Below are 16,067 nucleotides of genomic sequence, written 5' to 3'. Positions count from 1 at the left end.
TCTTCCTCTTACCCACAAAATGTATTGCATCCATTTCCTAGTTTATCAAAGCAGGGCACAGATGACAGGATTCAATTTATTTTGAAAAAATAAATATAGCTCTTAGTCATCAAGTTCACCAAGTAGCTGAATGTCCCCTCTTTTACACCTATTTCTCATCACCTACTTGCACTTTCAGTTTAGTCACCTTCTGTTCAACGCTTACTACACTACTGTTCTGTTGCTCAGTACAGTTGAAAACAAGTGAGCCATCTCAGATTTTAAAATGAAAAGACTTTCTGTTCTATTCCAAGCCAATAATGGAGCCTATTGATTTCTTTTGAAATTGTTTCCTGCATTTTTGTCACTCTCTCTATCATATCACTCTCACTCAGTTTCTCTGATAAGCTCTTGGCAGGATGCAGCATATTTTCTTCTTCCATTACAACTTTTTTGAGCTTACAAAACTGCCAATGTATAACTGAAGTATGGATATAAAGGCACTAGTGTAAAGAAATGACAAAAAATCAACTCTCCTTTAGTTGTCAGACCTCTCAGTGGTTCCTATTTTGGGGGATAGTTCCTATTTTCAGGCATAATTTATCCCTGCACACGATGTACTTCCTTTTGGAGGTATGTCCCTACTTTCAGGTTTGATTTACCCCTTCACACAATTTTCTGAATTCCCACTTGTCATCACGCATGATTTTTTAATCTGACTAGTGCACAAAAAAACACACTGCGTGAAACCACACTGGTTGCAACAATAATTCAAAGAAAGAGGGCACACATCTCACATCTCCCCTTTTCAGAATCAAAAATAAATAACCTTGTATGGTAGAATTTTGCAATGCAGTTTATTAAAGTCTACAGATGTTACACTCCCTTTGATAATGTGCTTATATTTTTCCGTCTGCTTTGTCACTGTTTTTTAAACATTTTTCTGAGTACTATTTGACATTTCTTCTGGAAGGGGAAGACTTATGTCCTTTTTGCTATTCACATTTTATGCTAATTCGATATCCAGCTTTTTGGCTGGATGTTCCTACTTTTCAAGGGCCTTTGTTCCTACTTTCACTCTGCAGGTTGTGAGGTAAGTAGTTGTACAGTACTAGGAAAACATGAAATGCTGGACTGCTAAGAAATTTTGACAAAATGAGAAAAAATATCTGACACTGATCATTAATCATAATGAGAATGACACGAAAACCAGATAAATACTGTTGTCTATTGTGGCTGAATATAAAATCCATAGCTCTTGTAACATGATGAGAAATATTCAGACTGCAGCACCACAGAAGCAGTTTTACCTATCAACAAAAGTGACCATTTTGGCAAGGATACTTCTAAGCACCCATCTTCTTACTGAACGAGTATGAATAACAAGCCTTTAATGAACCTTATGTACATATTCGTATTGAATAACAAGCCTTTAATGAACCTTATGTACATATTCGTATTGAATAACAAGCCTTTAATAAACCTTATGTACATATTCATATTGAATAGCAAGCCTTTAATGAACCTTATGTACATATTCGTATTGAATAACAAGCCTTCAATGAACCTTATGTACATATTCGTATTGAATAACAAGCCTTTAATAAACCTTATGTACATATTCGTATTGAATAACAAGCCTTTAATGAAACTTATGTACATATTCGTATTGAATAACAAGCCTTTAATGAAACTTATGTACATATTCGTATTGAATAGCAAGCCTTTAATGAACCTTATGTACATATTCGTATTGAATAACAAGCCTTTAATGAACCTTATGTACATATTCGTATTGAATAACAAGCCTTTAATGAACCTTATGTACATATTCGTATTGAATAACAAGCCTTTAATGAACTTTATGTACATATTCGTATTGAATAACAAGCCTTTAATGAACCTTATGTACATATTCATATTGAATAACAAGCCATTAATTAACCTTTTGTACATGTTTGTATTGAATAACAAGTCTTTAATGAATCTTATGTACATATTCGTATTGAAAAACAAGCCTTTAATGAACCTTATGTACATATTCGTATTGAATAACAAGTCTTTAATAAACCTTATATACATTTTCGTATTGAATAACAATTCTTTAATGAACCTTATGTACATATTCGTATTGAATAACAAGCCTTTAATGAACCTTATGTACATATTCGTATTGAACAACAAGACTTTAATGAACCTTATGTACATATTCGCATTGAATAACAAGCCTTTAATGAACCTTATGTACATATTCGTATTGAATAACAAGCCTTTAATGAACCTTATGTACATATTCGTATTGAATAACAAGCCTTTAATGAACCTTATGTACATATTCGCATTGAATAACAAGCCTTTAATGAACCTTATGTACATATTCGTATTGAATAACAAGCCTTCAATGAACCTTATGTACATATTCATATTTCCTGTATACTTTTGTTATTGATACATTCAGAATGCTGTGAGTTTCATTCCCACACTTGGAATACACACTCATATGCAGTTAGGAGGCATGGAGGTATGGGGTTTTGCACTCCTGAAATGACATCCTTTGGGTTATTTGGATTCAAACAGCAACTGTTGGCAGTAGTTCAAATTGATGTTTATTTTCTTATGCACCTTTCACAGCAAAGCCATTGATTTCCCTGTACTGTGTCCAATTTCCTCCTAGTTTTTAGAAATGCTACTTTGATGCACCCTGAAGAATGGTTGTTGTCAGAATGGGGGTTTAATAAAATGCACTAAAGCAACCAAGATTAGTTTCCATCAACAGTGATGTCAAACACATACTTGCCATAATTAATACATTACATGTGTGAGACTGTGTGTTGAAGTGCAGCCCAGAATCCTGATAGGCTGTTTATATACTGTAGCAATGGAGGAGGGAGGAAACAGTGGGAATGGAATGGTGGTAATGTGGAGGGGATTAAGGAAACGTGGGATATTACTGCACTGGTTTGCTGCACAAATGTAAAATTCACGGCTATAACCCCAGACTGGGAAGTTAGTCTTGCATAACACTAAGCAAGATGAAATGTTGTTACTGGCAGATTAAGTGTACCTTGAACCTGGGGCTATTAGTTTATGTGCCCTCCCACCTTTTTATTTAGGACCACAAAATATATAAAAGCATCTCTGAGTTCACCTTCCTGATAGTTTTAAAATATTAACCAATGTGATTGCTTTAAATTACATTTGTTATCTGATGCAGCAGAATTTATGTACTAACATTTTAGAGAGTGCTGATCAAGCAAAGACATTTGAGTCAAATAACTTTCTCCGACAGTAGACTTTTCTTTTTTCTCCACTATTACAGGACCTCAGAGTAGATATATTTAAGTTTGGTGGTGCAAGAGGAGTGTACTCATACAAGGGGGGATGCAGGAGAGGACAAGTCCCCCCCCTCAAAAGCAACTTCCCTCCGAGGTTCACCAAAAGTTGTGTTGCACTTTTTTTTTTTTTTTTTATCACTTGGCACTCAGTCAAATAGTTATCAAAATGACATGAACCCAAACAAGGCTCGTCTCTTCCTTCTGTTCATTTTAATTTTGTAGTAAATAGTACTTTAGATGGAGGTCCCAACCACAGTACTGCAATGTCATTTTGCTAGCTACATCAGATTAGTGACAGAATATCTTGGCTACTAAATAAATCTGTCAGATATGACATAAACCTTTCTAGAGCCGAAATCAGACTAGTAAGTCTATGATACTCAGGCTACTAGAGTATCCCTCTTGTAGTAAGAGTACCAAGTTATCCTTTACCAGTGTTCAGATGCAGCGGCCACAGTTATTTATTTATTTGTTTGCAAAGGTGTAGGGAGAAAAGCTCTAACAGAAAACATGAGTACAGATTAACAATAATACTGAATACAACTGAACATACGAAAATGAAAACAATCAAAGATTAACACAAAATTGTTGCAAGAAAAGATTTAAAAAATACAGGGTAGAATTAAAAAAAACATATATGATATGATATGAGCAGTATCCATGTGGTGTGCTAGCAACGGAGGTAACAAATACATGTTAATTACCATTTTTGGTGGACAGATTTAGGAAAATGAGAAGGTGGTGGGTAGGAGATAAAGGAGGATGCAGATGAGTTTGGGAGGAATCAGTTGAAAAAAGAAAGGAAAGAGATAGCTGAGCAGAGAGGAGGTATAAGTTGGAGGACATAACAGGACCAAAGAAATGTTTGTGAATGAATATTTATGGAAATTGTAGGACTATCTGTGTATGACTAGGCGGAGTAGAGAGAAGATGAAGAGAAGAGTTTAAACGATGAGTGAGAGAACACCCGCGTGGAGATGCACAATGACAAGTCCATTTGGTGAGACTATGATGTTTTAGTTATGCCTCCAACTGTTGAGAGTTTACAGTTTTCTGGAGAGACAATGAAAAGGAGTTCCAGAATTTGGCCACTTTGGGGGAGTAGAAGGCCTCCCTATTTGAGTTATTGGAGAAGATGATGTTAGAAAGAAGTTTACCAGAGAAGCTAAGGACTCTGGATGGGGAATACCATGGCATGAGTTTAATTAGTGTTGGACACTTTTTGGGAAAGTGTTGTATTTTAAGAGCTTGTTTTAAAAAATAGAGCTTAAGATAATTAGGGAGTTGTCACTAATTTAACTGTATAAGAGATTTGCAGTGATGGGTGCATGAGGGTGAGTTGGTTATGAATTTGGCTATTCTATTGTAGATTTGTTCCATATTAAAGAGTAGGAAGGCTTGAAGGATGGTGAAAGTGGAAGTAGCATAGAGGTAGTTGGGGAGAAGAAAAGCAGTTGCAGTATGTTTCAGTTGGATTCAGTGAGATAGGTTTTCAGTTTGGTAGAGCAAGGCTGTTTTTTTTTTTTTGATGTGGAGGTTGCATTTCATGTTTTCATATACAGCTGTTTCTAGCAGTTTCATGTGACTAACCAGTTCACCACTGGTCCTGTATGAAGAAATGAAGTGAAGGCGGCTGCAGTAGTTTGGTGGGCCTTGGGTGGGTGAATAACATCAGAACTGGGTTATAGTGGTTTAGAACAAGATTTGAGTCACTCAGTCAGGATTCTATGGCGAGATTCTTGGGTTAGTGATTGGAGATTAGATAGATAAGGGGGACTCGTCGGCATAGTGAATAATAGCATTGTTAAAGAAATGAAAAGGAAAAGCATTGATAAAAAATGCTGAATATGATAGGACCTAATATGGACCCCTGTGGAACCTCTGCAGGAGTTGCAAGAGGAGAGGAGATGGAATGATGGAGTGTTGAATAATCTGTGCCATACTAAATATAATACCACTCATGCTGCTTAACATAGCTTGGACAACTTATAAAAAGGAAGACAGTATTGGAATACTAAGTACTTGAATACTTGAAGTTTATGGCTGACATAGAAATATAATTAGCAGTATTAAAAATGTATGGTATTTCTAACAGATGGACTTGTTTTTAAGGATCTCAGTGCTAAAAATGACATTATAACAGAACGTAGCAGGTTTGATAAAAAGGACATTTCAGACACACACATTGCATGGTTCATATGACTGTTATTTTATTGCTTGCTTCTCTGCAGCTATGTGAACATTTTGTATGTATTTTAAGTCTAGGAAACACACTTCAGTTTGCTAAAATATGGCATCATATTTTTATCATATTTTAGAGTAATACCATTTATCTATGTCTGAAGGTATAGTCAATAATGAAAAATACTAAAAAAGCACAGTAGAACAAAAAAATTGTTACTTACGATAATAATGCAGGGTGATATGGTGCTGCAGTGATTAGCATTGTCACATCACACCAAAAGGTTCTCTGGATCAGTTCTCAGCTGGGGTGCCTTCTGTGCAAAATCTGCATGTCCTCCCTGTGATCACATGGGTTTTCTATGGGTACTTCATTTTCCTCCCACCTACCAAAAGTGTGCAGTAGGTGAATTTATGACTCTAAATTGTCCCTAGGGTTGTGTGTGTGAAATAGTGTTGACTGTTAATATGATCACTGTATGAGTCAAACAAAACTTGTAAAGCATAGACATATTGATATTACAGAACGCACAGCTGCAGTAATTTAATTGTATGAGCAAACTTCTAAATGTTGTTTTATACCACAATGAAAACGTCTGTGTGTGTGTGTGTGTGTGTGTGTGTATGTGTGTGTGTATGTCTTCCAAAAGATAGAAAGTGAAAGAGGCGGGAGAGAGAACACATTTCTTAAGTGAATCGCATTCAAGTGATTCCTACTGAATGTCTTAAGCAGTCAATCCCCAAATATTGTTGGCAATATAGACAGCTAACTATGTACAACCTCTGAAATGAGTTCAGTGAAATAATGAAGTATTGTTTCATGAAAAAAAAGTCTTATATGCAGTCATCAATAAAACAAACACGTTACACTGCATATTCATTTTAGATATGCAAACAACTTCATTGTTTCCTCCTAAAATCAATACCCTAATTCATTGTAAAAGCATCTGTGTCCTTCCTGTGAATGTTCAGTACTCTAAGTGGTCATCAAAAAGTACAGGAAACCGGACATGAGCAAATGCGAGGTGCACTTAAGTAATAGCCTTCATCTGAAGAGTGAATATATCAAGATAGCACTATGTCTTTGGAAGTGAGATATTTGTAAACAATGTCATAAATTAATATTATGTTTCATGAAGACTGCATCTGCTTTGATGTGTCTGCTTCATAAATTACTAAGCTACTGTTTTAAAAACTTCATTTTAAATACCAGCAAAAAAGAAGTACAAGAACACTATTTGTATTGCAACAGATGTACGATACTCTCTTGTTATGTGTTCCTGTTCGCTTCCATCATTAACAGTAACAATGTAAAATCGTGCATTCTTTTAAAATTATTATCATATTCAGGGCACACTTTTCAAAGAGAGAAAGGAACTTACATCACAAAATAGAATATGTGTACAATCGAAACATATATCATAGCTTCTGAGCTACTGAGATTGTAAGAATGCAGCTGTGGTTCATTATTAGTATTATCATAAAGACAGATAGGACTGCACCAATACAGAAAACATTCATACAGGCAAAAAGAAAAAAAAAATACTAGAACTTAGACAAATTATTTGTTACTGCCTATCTGCAAATATACTGCATTTAATTTCCAGATGTTACAGCTGTGACAGCTGTAATTCAAACACACATAGGGTGTTTGGTTTATGGTAATTTATTTTGATTTTTTAAATGTTGGTGTATCTGTTTTGTAGATGGCCACATATAGACATATATTTCCTTTTTTTTATTCCTATCTGTTCTGCTGGGGGAAAAAGAAATAAAATGCAAAATATAGCTTAAGGAATGGTCATTCACTTTATATGTGCAGCGAGTTTTCAAGCTGTAATTATGTGACATATGACTTACAATGAACTCTTACTTGTCTTTCTTTTGTCTGACTTTAGCTCTTAACAAAGATTTGATGAATTAGAACGACTGTCTAGAGGAAAGTAATATGCAGAGACAATGGCACTTAGCACAGATCATGTCTGCACTACAAAACAGGTAGCCAAGTGTTAATACAGCTTCAGCCAGGCAACATGAAGAGTTTCAGCACCAAATGTCCGATTACAATAGATTGTTCTGTAAAAGCCCAGTGATGATTATGGCACTTCAACTCTGACTTGAAAGATAATGGAAAAAAGAGCGAGAGAGACGTTTTTTGTAATTGTCTAAAACTACCTTATGATGATAAACACATTCCTCAGGATCTCTCGTAAAATATATTCCCTTTTCAGTCCCCAACATCTCAGTTCTGGAGTGAAAAAAACATTATTTATAAGCAATATTAAGTCACTCATTAATGGATGGATTGTGTTTATTTCTCAGGTCATTGAATGTAAACAAATTACAGGCAAATATACCTGTCCATGGTTCACCATCTTTATAAAATGTAAAAGAAAACATCTTAAGACTACATTGTGTTTAATACTACGGAATGGAAGTGTGCTAAGTGCCTTGTGTCCACACGAAACACCAAAAAATCTTAGCACATTGGGAAATATAGCTGCATCGATAATCCATCCACTCACAACTCCTTTTCCTATTTTTGCACAATAGCTGCATTGATAATATTATTTTAAAACATACTGCGCTTTGAAGATTCACAGTGCTGACCATTCTTAAAACTATGAGCATACCTGGAACAAGGCAAATTCTGATATTCCAAATATTCTACTTGTTTCTGTCAGAACAAAAAAAAAATGAGCTCAGCAATTGTGATGTTTTTTCTTAGAAGTCTTGAATGTAGAAGTGTGTGTTGTGTACGTGTGAGTCAGTGTGTGTGTGTGTGTGTGTGTGTGTGTGTGTGTGTGTGTGTGTGTGTGTGAGAGAGAGAGAGAGAGAGCGAGAGAGAGAGAGAGAGAGACTGGAGCATGCATGTCCTGTGTTAATAAATTATACTAGAATTTTATTTTAGTGTGCAATTAATTCATTACTGTGATCCTCTGTCTGTTAGGTTGATGCATGGTATGATAAGTAAATCCTTTTCCACACATTCCAGCTGATGTTAACATTCTCACTCTTTCAACAGCATATGAAGGAGTTAACCTTCCTCTGACAAACCAGTTCTAGCTGAAGCAGTTTTCTCACTTGAAGAAAATAAAAACTACAGAACAGAATAGACTCATTTATTCTATTCATTGTAGAACAACAACATGTTAAATACTTCAATGAGTTTGTATGAAGTATTTTCTCCAAATCAGTGTATTCATTATATTTAAGCTGTGGCAAGGCACACAGTAGCCAGTTTGCTTGGTGTCCAATTTCTTTTTAGTCAACCCCCCCCCCCCCCACACACACACAGAAACCCAAACAAGTGGCTTGTAGAAATGTTGTTGCAATTTCCAATGAGGAGAGTAAGAAGACTGAGACATTTCTAAATTTAATATTTATTTGGAAGTCAGCCTTTTAAGCTAGACTGAAAATAATAATAATAGTAATAATAACAATAACAATAATAAACAAGTATCACTCACCGCAAACGGCATCAGGGCCTGGTGGCAAATTCTGTACAAGCCCAGTGTCTCACAGCCACATCTCCTCTGTTAGAGGTATATCCCAGGTTAATTAAATCACTTCAGTGGCATTTAAAAAAAATCATGTTCCATCAACTTTTCATGTCATTCATATACCGTAACCTTGGGATGCAGTTAATAGCATTGGATTTCAAGAAGTTTGTAATGAGAAGTTATAAAAATGCAGTCTGCATGTATACCTTGCTGATCTGCTGGTCTGGCATGTACTATCAAAGCTCATAAACCTGAAAACAGGTATTCTGCCTTTCTCCAGTAATCGAATTTCAGCAATTTAACCATAAATGCTAGATTAAATGGTAGATACCTTGATGAGCCATGATTTGGGTTTTATTTAATATCATTTGGCAACTGGTCTAAATTTAATGGCATCACCAGTCTGGAAAGGACTACCTATACAGTAGTGATATCCCCAGCTCTTTCTGCAACGACTCTTCCGCTGACCAAAAAAAAGGAGACTTGATGCCTTTGCTTACCGTCTTATTATTATTATTATTATTATTATTTTAATTTACTTGTATTTATTTTCTCCAGAGCATAATATTCCAAATAACTGAAACTGACCTTTCCATTCTTGGTCCGTTCCTCAAAATTGAATACTTCTTTGGATCAGAACCAAAGCGAAACTTTTCTCTGTTGGGATACAATCTTTCGATATCATTACCTATAAAAGTTTTTAGAATAGCATTTGTATGTAACCTTGGCTGCTTCCAAAATATCAATACCTGTTTTGCACACCTGCGCAGCTATGTAGTTTCTCCTTTACTACAGCATTTCCACTAGTTTTTAAATTGCTGTTTGTTCTTTGTTTTGCAGCTTAAGCCATGTCAGTCCTTAACAGCAAACCAATTTTAAACATCCAGCATGCTTCCAGATTCCCATTCACCTATGACTGGCGTTATCATTGCTTCAGGTGGGGTCGAATTCCCTTTGTCGCCGGTGGTCGTTATCCCTGTCTTTCGTCTGACTCACAGCCTCTGCCCGTCTCTCTGCTTCAGGGTTCTGTTTGGAAGCTCCCAGAAAAGGGCTGCTGTTTGCAGATACTTGGCTGCCCAACCACGTTCATAACATGGGGTAATAAATCACCAATATTACACTGCACATAGCTACGCAGGAGCTCGGGGGGCGGGGGAACAGCATCCCAGTCTAGCAGACCTAACCGTTCCCTCCAAGTCACCCAATGGGTTAACTAATTAAGGATGACCTGGCTGCCTCAAACATGCACCTCATTTTGTATCAGCTTCTTATGTTGCCATATTCTTACCTATGGGGTTTCTCTACCCAGTACCAAAAACGCTTTGCAGAACTTCGCCTGAGTAGGGTCCCTGTGGAACTGCTCCAAAATGCAAGGAATATTTAGACGTTTCAGCCAAATACATGCTGCTGTTCACCAGCGGAGCTCTTTAATAATAATGGTAAGGTACAAAAAAGTTAAAAATGGATCGCCTTGCAAAATTATGACTCTGCTTGCTTTATTTCCATTATGAGGTGCACCTGCACGTAGTAATGTTAAATGTTCTGGTAGAAGAGGCATTGCAACATATTTAGCCACACAATAGTATTTAGATGACTGTATATTGGACATGATAATTTAATTTTTCGGAGTAGTGAAGTCCTTGTATCCTCAGGACAGCGGTAGCAAAACGCACTGTCAAATTAGACTTTTTGTTTTCGAATACAGTTTCTGTATTGGTCTTATATTTTTAGTTTGGATGAGAAAATGATATTGCAGCAAAAAGTCTTTTTTTTTCAATGGCTATTTTTGTACATATTTTACCACTTAAGATTCCTTAGTGCAGACAGAGGGATTCCCCCTCCCTACGAGCCTTTGTTCATCTTATTGCAGCTTGGGCCACAGTGAATCAGCAGTTGGTTGCTAAGCAACTGCCTCCAGGGGAGTCTTGCCTTGCATCACAACGAGATTCTACATTTGAGACACCCTCAACACAGAAACGTTGTGCAATCCTTAACTAAACCAAAAAAAAAAAAAAAAACGTTTCTCAGGTTAACAAAGGCATTCAAGTTACAGACAACAGAAGCAAACGGCTGTTAAACAGTAAATATTGTAACACGTTTGTAAGTTGTTTTTGAATGTTACATTGCTTTACGTATGTCAAAAAGACAATGAGAATGTTTTCCTCCGCATGAATGATGGAGTCCTTGAATTAGTGCTGTAGAATGACTGGCTACTAAATCTTCCTCTTTTTACTGTTCTCTTGGGTTCTTGTTGCAGTGCTTAGAGTGTCAAATTCAGAGTGAAACTTTTAGAATATCGCAATGACTGCTCTTCCAGAAGATTGAATACCCAGAGCTTTTTTTTTTCAATTAGTTCGTGGCGGGTCTAGAAATTTACTGATGACAGGACTGAACTTTCCTGATAAATTAAGTGTGTTTGTGCATCATGGCTAACGGCAAATCTCAGCATGGACAACAGCAGACTTTGCCTTTTAAATATAGGGACATACACACTGCAACACCCTCCTGGCTGTCATGGTTAATGCAGCTTTTCAGTGCTGTATGGAAGACAACAGTATCCCCTAGACTGGCTAAGTGATTTTTTTTGTCCCCAGTTTCAGAAAAGGAGGCAGGCAACTATGCTGCAATAATAAAGGGCTGATGCACCTAGCATACATTAGGGTGCTTCTAAGGAAACATTATCAGATGACAGTATCCCCTAGACTGGCTAAGTGATTTTTTTTGTCCCCAGTTTCAGAAAAGGAGGCAGGCAACTATGCTGCAATAATAAAGGGCTGATGCACCTAGCATACATTAGGGTGCTTCTAAGGAAACATTATCAGATGACAGTATCCCCTAGACTGGCTAAGTGACTTTTTGTCCCCAGTTTCAGAAAAGGAGGCAGGCAACTATACTGCAATAATAAAGGGCTGATGCACCTAGCATACATTAGGGTGCTTCTAAGGAAACATTATCAGATGGCTGAGCCAATTTTTCAGAAGGAGCTGCGTGGATTCTATCCTGGCCTTGATGAACTGGCTAAACAATGTTTCCTTTCATGGATATTGCATGGCTTATGGGAATTTGCCATTATCTCTGTTTTATAAATCTGAAGTGTGCATAAGAACATCTAATCAGAATATCTCCTTGGAGGAAGTACTTCAGTACAGGTACTAGGGATGCTATTTTTTGCCATTAATTCCTTTGTATTTGCACAAGAAGAGTTCTGTCTATATCCTTGGTCATCATCATCATCATCATCATCTTTCGGCTTTTCCCGTTAGGGGTCACCACATTGGATCATCTCTTTCCATTTCTTCCTATCCTCTGCATCTTGCTCTGTCACACCAATCGCCTGCATGTCCTCTCTCACCACGTCCATAAACCTTATCTTAGGCCTTCTTCTTTTCCTCTTACCTGGCAGCTCCATCCTTAGCATCTTTTTCCCAATATACCCATCATCCCTCCTCAGCACATGTCCAAACCAACACAATCTCATCTCTCTTGCTTTGTCTCCAAACTGTCCAACATGAGCTGACCCTCTAATATACTGATTCCTAATCCTATCCATCCTAGTCACACCAAGTGGAAATCTTAACATCTTTAACTCTGCCACATCCAGCTCTGACTCCTGCCTTTTTGTCAATGCCACTGTCTCCAACCCATGTAACATAGCTGATCTCACTACTGTCTTGTAGACCTTCCCTTTCACTTTTACTGGTACCAGTCTGTCACAAATCACTCCTGACACTCTTCTCCACCCATTCCACCCTGTGTGTACTCTCTTCTTCACCTCTCTTCCACATTCACCATTACTCTGAACTGTTGATCCCAAGTACTTAAACTCATCCACCTTTACCAACTCTACTACCTGCATCCTCACCATTCCTCTACCCTCCCTCTCATTTACACACATATATTCTGTCTTAGCCCTGCTGACCTTCATTCCTCTGCTCTCTAGAGCATATCTCCACCTCTCCAGAGTCTCCTCAACCTGATTCCTACTCTCACTACAGATCACAATGTCATCTGCAAACATCATAGTCCATGGGACTTCCTGTCTGATCTCATCTGTCAACCTGTCCATCACCATTGCAAATAAGAAAGAGCTCAGAGCTGATCCTTGATGTAATCCCACCTCCACCTTAAATGGATCTGTCACTCCCACTGCAGTCCTCACCACTGTCACACTACCCTTGTACATATCCTGTTCCACTCTTACATACTTCTCTGCCACTCCCAACTTCCTCATACAATACCACAACTCTTCTCTAGGCACCCTGTCATATGCTTTCTCTAAGTCCACAAAGACACAATGCAACTCCTTCTGACCTTCTCTGTATTTCTCCAACAACACTCTCAGAGCAAATATTGCATCTGTAGTGCTTTTTCCTGGCATGAAACCATACTGCTGATCACTAATCATCACCTCCCTTCTTAACCTAGCTTCCACTACTCTTTCCCATAACTTCAAGCTGTGACTGATCACTTTTATCCCTCTGTAATTACTGCAGCTCCGCACATCACCCTTATTCTTAAAGATAGGTACCAAACACTTTTTCTCCACTCCTCAGGCATCCTCTGACTTTCCAAAATTTCATTAAACAATCTGGTTAAAAATTCCACTGCCATTTCTCCTAAGCACCTCCATGCTTCCACTGGCATGTCATCTGGGCCAACAGCCTTTCCATTCTTCATCCTCTTCATAGCTGTCCTTACTTCCTCCTTGCTAATCTGCTTCACTTCCTGATTCACTATCCCCGCATCATCCAACCTTCTCTCTCTTTCATTCTCTTCATTCATCAGCCTCTCAAAATACTCTTTCCATCTACTCAACACACTCTCCTCTCTTGTGAGTACGTTTCCCTCACTATCCTTTATCACCATTACTTGCTGCACATCTTTCCCAGCTCTGTCCCTCTGTCTAGCCAATTGGTATAGGTCATTTTCTCCCTCTTTAGTGTCCAATCTCTCATACAACTCTCCATATGCCTTATCCTTAGCTTTCGCCACCTCTCCCTTTGCCATGCGCCTCATCTCCTTATACTCATGTCTACTTTCTTCATCTCTTTGACAATCCCACTTCTTCTTCGCCAGCCTCTTCCTCTGTATACTCTCCTGTACTTAACACTATGTATGGTGTCCCATGGTATTCACAATTTTGAGTGTGCAATCAAGATTTTGACCCTATCCAATTTGGGAACACGAGTGTTCATCTTTGTTGCTTCTGGATGATGTCTTGCAGGCTTTACATGACTGTGATCTCCTACCAGCACAGGAGTAGGTTGCTGCTAAATGAGAAGTGCCATGGATGAAAACCAGCACCTACAAATCAGTTGTCATGGTTATCTCTTGAAAAAGAGAAGTTTGTTCTATGCAGGTGAGAGGGGAACAAGTACTGAAGGTATAGGAGTTTTGGGGATCTTTATCACAAGTAAGGGTAGAGGGGTTTGGGAAATTAACCAGCACATCTATGTAGCAGGGCAGTACTAAATACATCGTACTGGATTGTGATGCTGAAATGGCAGCTACATCCTGAGCTATGGCTCTCAATTTATTAGTCAGCATGTGTTTCCATTCCCATCAGTGGTCCTTAAAAAAATCAATATCCTAACACAGAAAAATAAACCAGTTAAAGAAAGGAAATATGTAGTGAACAGCCACAGAAAATAAAATTAAGATTAAAAGCAATCCTCTGGTATACTAAAATATCTAAACATAAAAGTATGTGCAGTTTGTACATTAAGATCATTATATGAAAATTAGAAGGAGAACTACCCTTATAGGAAACTCTTTGTATTATATGCACAGTGACTGCAGTGGTGTTAATTACCTCAATTCAGAAATTAAATGCAACATGTAAGACTGAATGTGTTATCCATTTCTGGAGTGCAGTGTATGCCCCCCCCCCCTTAAAAAAAAAAAAGAAAGAGAGAGAGAGCAGCTGTCAATATAATGAACCTTTCAGCATATAAGAAGGAAAAAAAGAGAAACATAGATTATAACCACACAGTAAGACTATGTGACCCACCTAACTTGCCAGTTTCCCTACTTTCTGGTCATGCTAATGATCATTCTTCACCAAAGGCTTCTTTTTTCTTTTCTTCCACTAGCAAAATAATTGCCCTATACCTGTTCCATGCATCTTGGGTTCTGTCACTTTTTTTCCATGCTACCCTTTCTTCAGAAGGGCTTTTTCAGGTCATTCACCTTGCTATCTATAAACATATTTAATTGCGTCTCTCTAGGACCTTCTGCTTTGACACTTAGATTATATCATCTTGTTTTCATCCATATTTCTGAAGCTGTGCACTCACTATGACAATATAGAGTCCACTGTGGTTCTTAAATGCTTTTATCACCTATGCTGCCTTTCTTAGCTGTCAGCTTTCCATCTCCAAAATATGGAACAAATGAGGACAAAATGGCAAAATGTGGCTCACTTAAACAGCTTACTGACAACTTACTTGGAAGCTCATAACATGTTTAAAATGTATTTATAAAATGTTCTTTTGATGAACTAATATGATTCATTGTCTTGCTATGGGCATTGGTTAAACATTTCCTAACAAGTGAATAAGAGAGAGACTCCTTCAGTGTGGAGCAACATGGACTCTTAAAGGTTGAGAATGAAGAATGCTCCTCATAATGATGTATGGTAGAGAAAATCTTCTTTCTTAGAAAAAGGGCATCATACGATTTAATAATTGGTTTTATATGCTTTTGGGTGCAGCCTGTGCACCATTTTAGTTGTTTTCTTTTGTACTGACTCAGTGTTGAAAAATTAAGTCTGCACAATACTCTGTAAGAGATTTTGTCTACATTTGAGGAGTACCAACTTTCAGTTTTCAGATAGTAGTGTTTTTTCTGTGCAAGTCACTACTGATCAGATTTTATTTCTGCCATATCAGACTGCTTGCTTATCTGTAGCTTGCTTAAAACGGTTAACCTGCATATCCCTTTCTGCTCTTTTGTTGATATTGCTTCTAGTCCATTTTTCTACAGGTTATTACCACTTGGGTGATTTTTTTATTTGATTTCATGCCATGTCTTCAACATTCCTCTAATCCAGTCAAGTCCCTATTTGTCA

At 37.5% G+C, this 16,067-nt stretch overlaps 1 long non-coding RNA gene across 1 annotated transcript in view; it reads right to left on the bottom strand.

Moving 5' to 3' along the window:
- The window catches only part of LOC122798592, an 882,597-nt gene extending 873,565 nt beyond the window's left edge, over nucleotides 1-9,032 (bottom strand). The window contains exon 1 of the long non-coding RNA XR_006364284.1: nucleotides 8,966-9,032. This is a non-coding gene — a long non-coding RNA (uncharacterized LOC122798592). The remainder of the gene's footprint in view (nucleotides 1-8,965) is intronic.
- Nucleotides 9,033-16,067: the final 7,035 nt, after the last annotated feature.

Source organism: Protopterus annectens, chromosome 1.part0, assembly GCF_019279795.1.
Source record: "Protopterus annectens isolate FY-2018-M chromosome 1.part0, PAN1.0, whole genome shotgun sequence".
Classification (NCBI taxonomy): domain Eukaryota; kingdom Metazoa; phylum Chordata; order Ceratodontiformes; family Protopteridae; genus Protopterus; species Protopterus annectens.
This window is presented reverse-complemented; position numbering and strand designations above follow the sequence as displayed.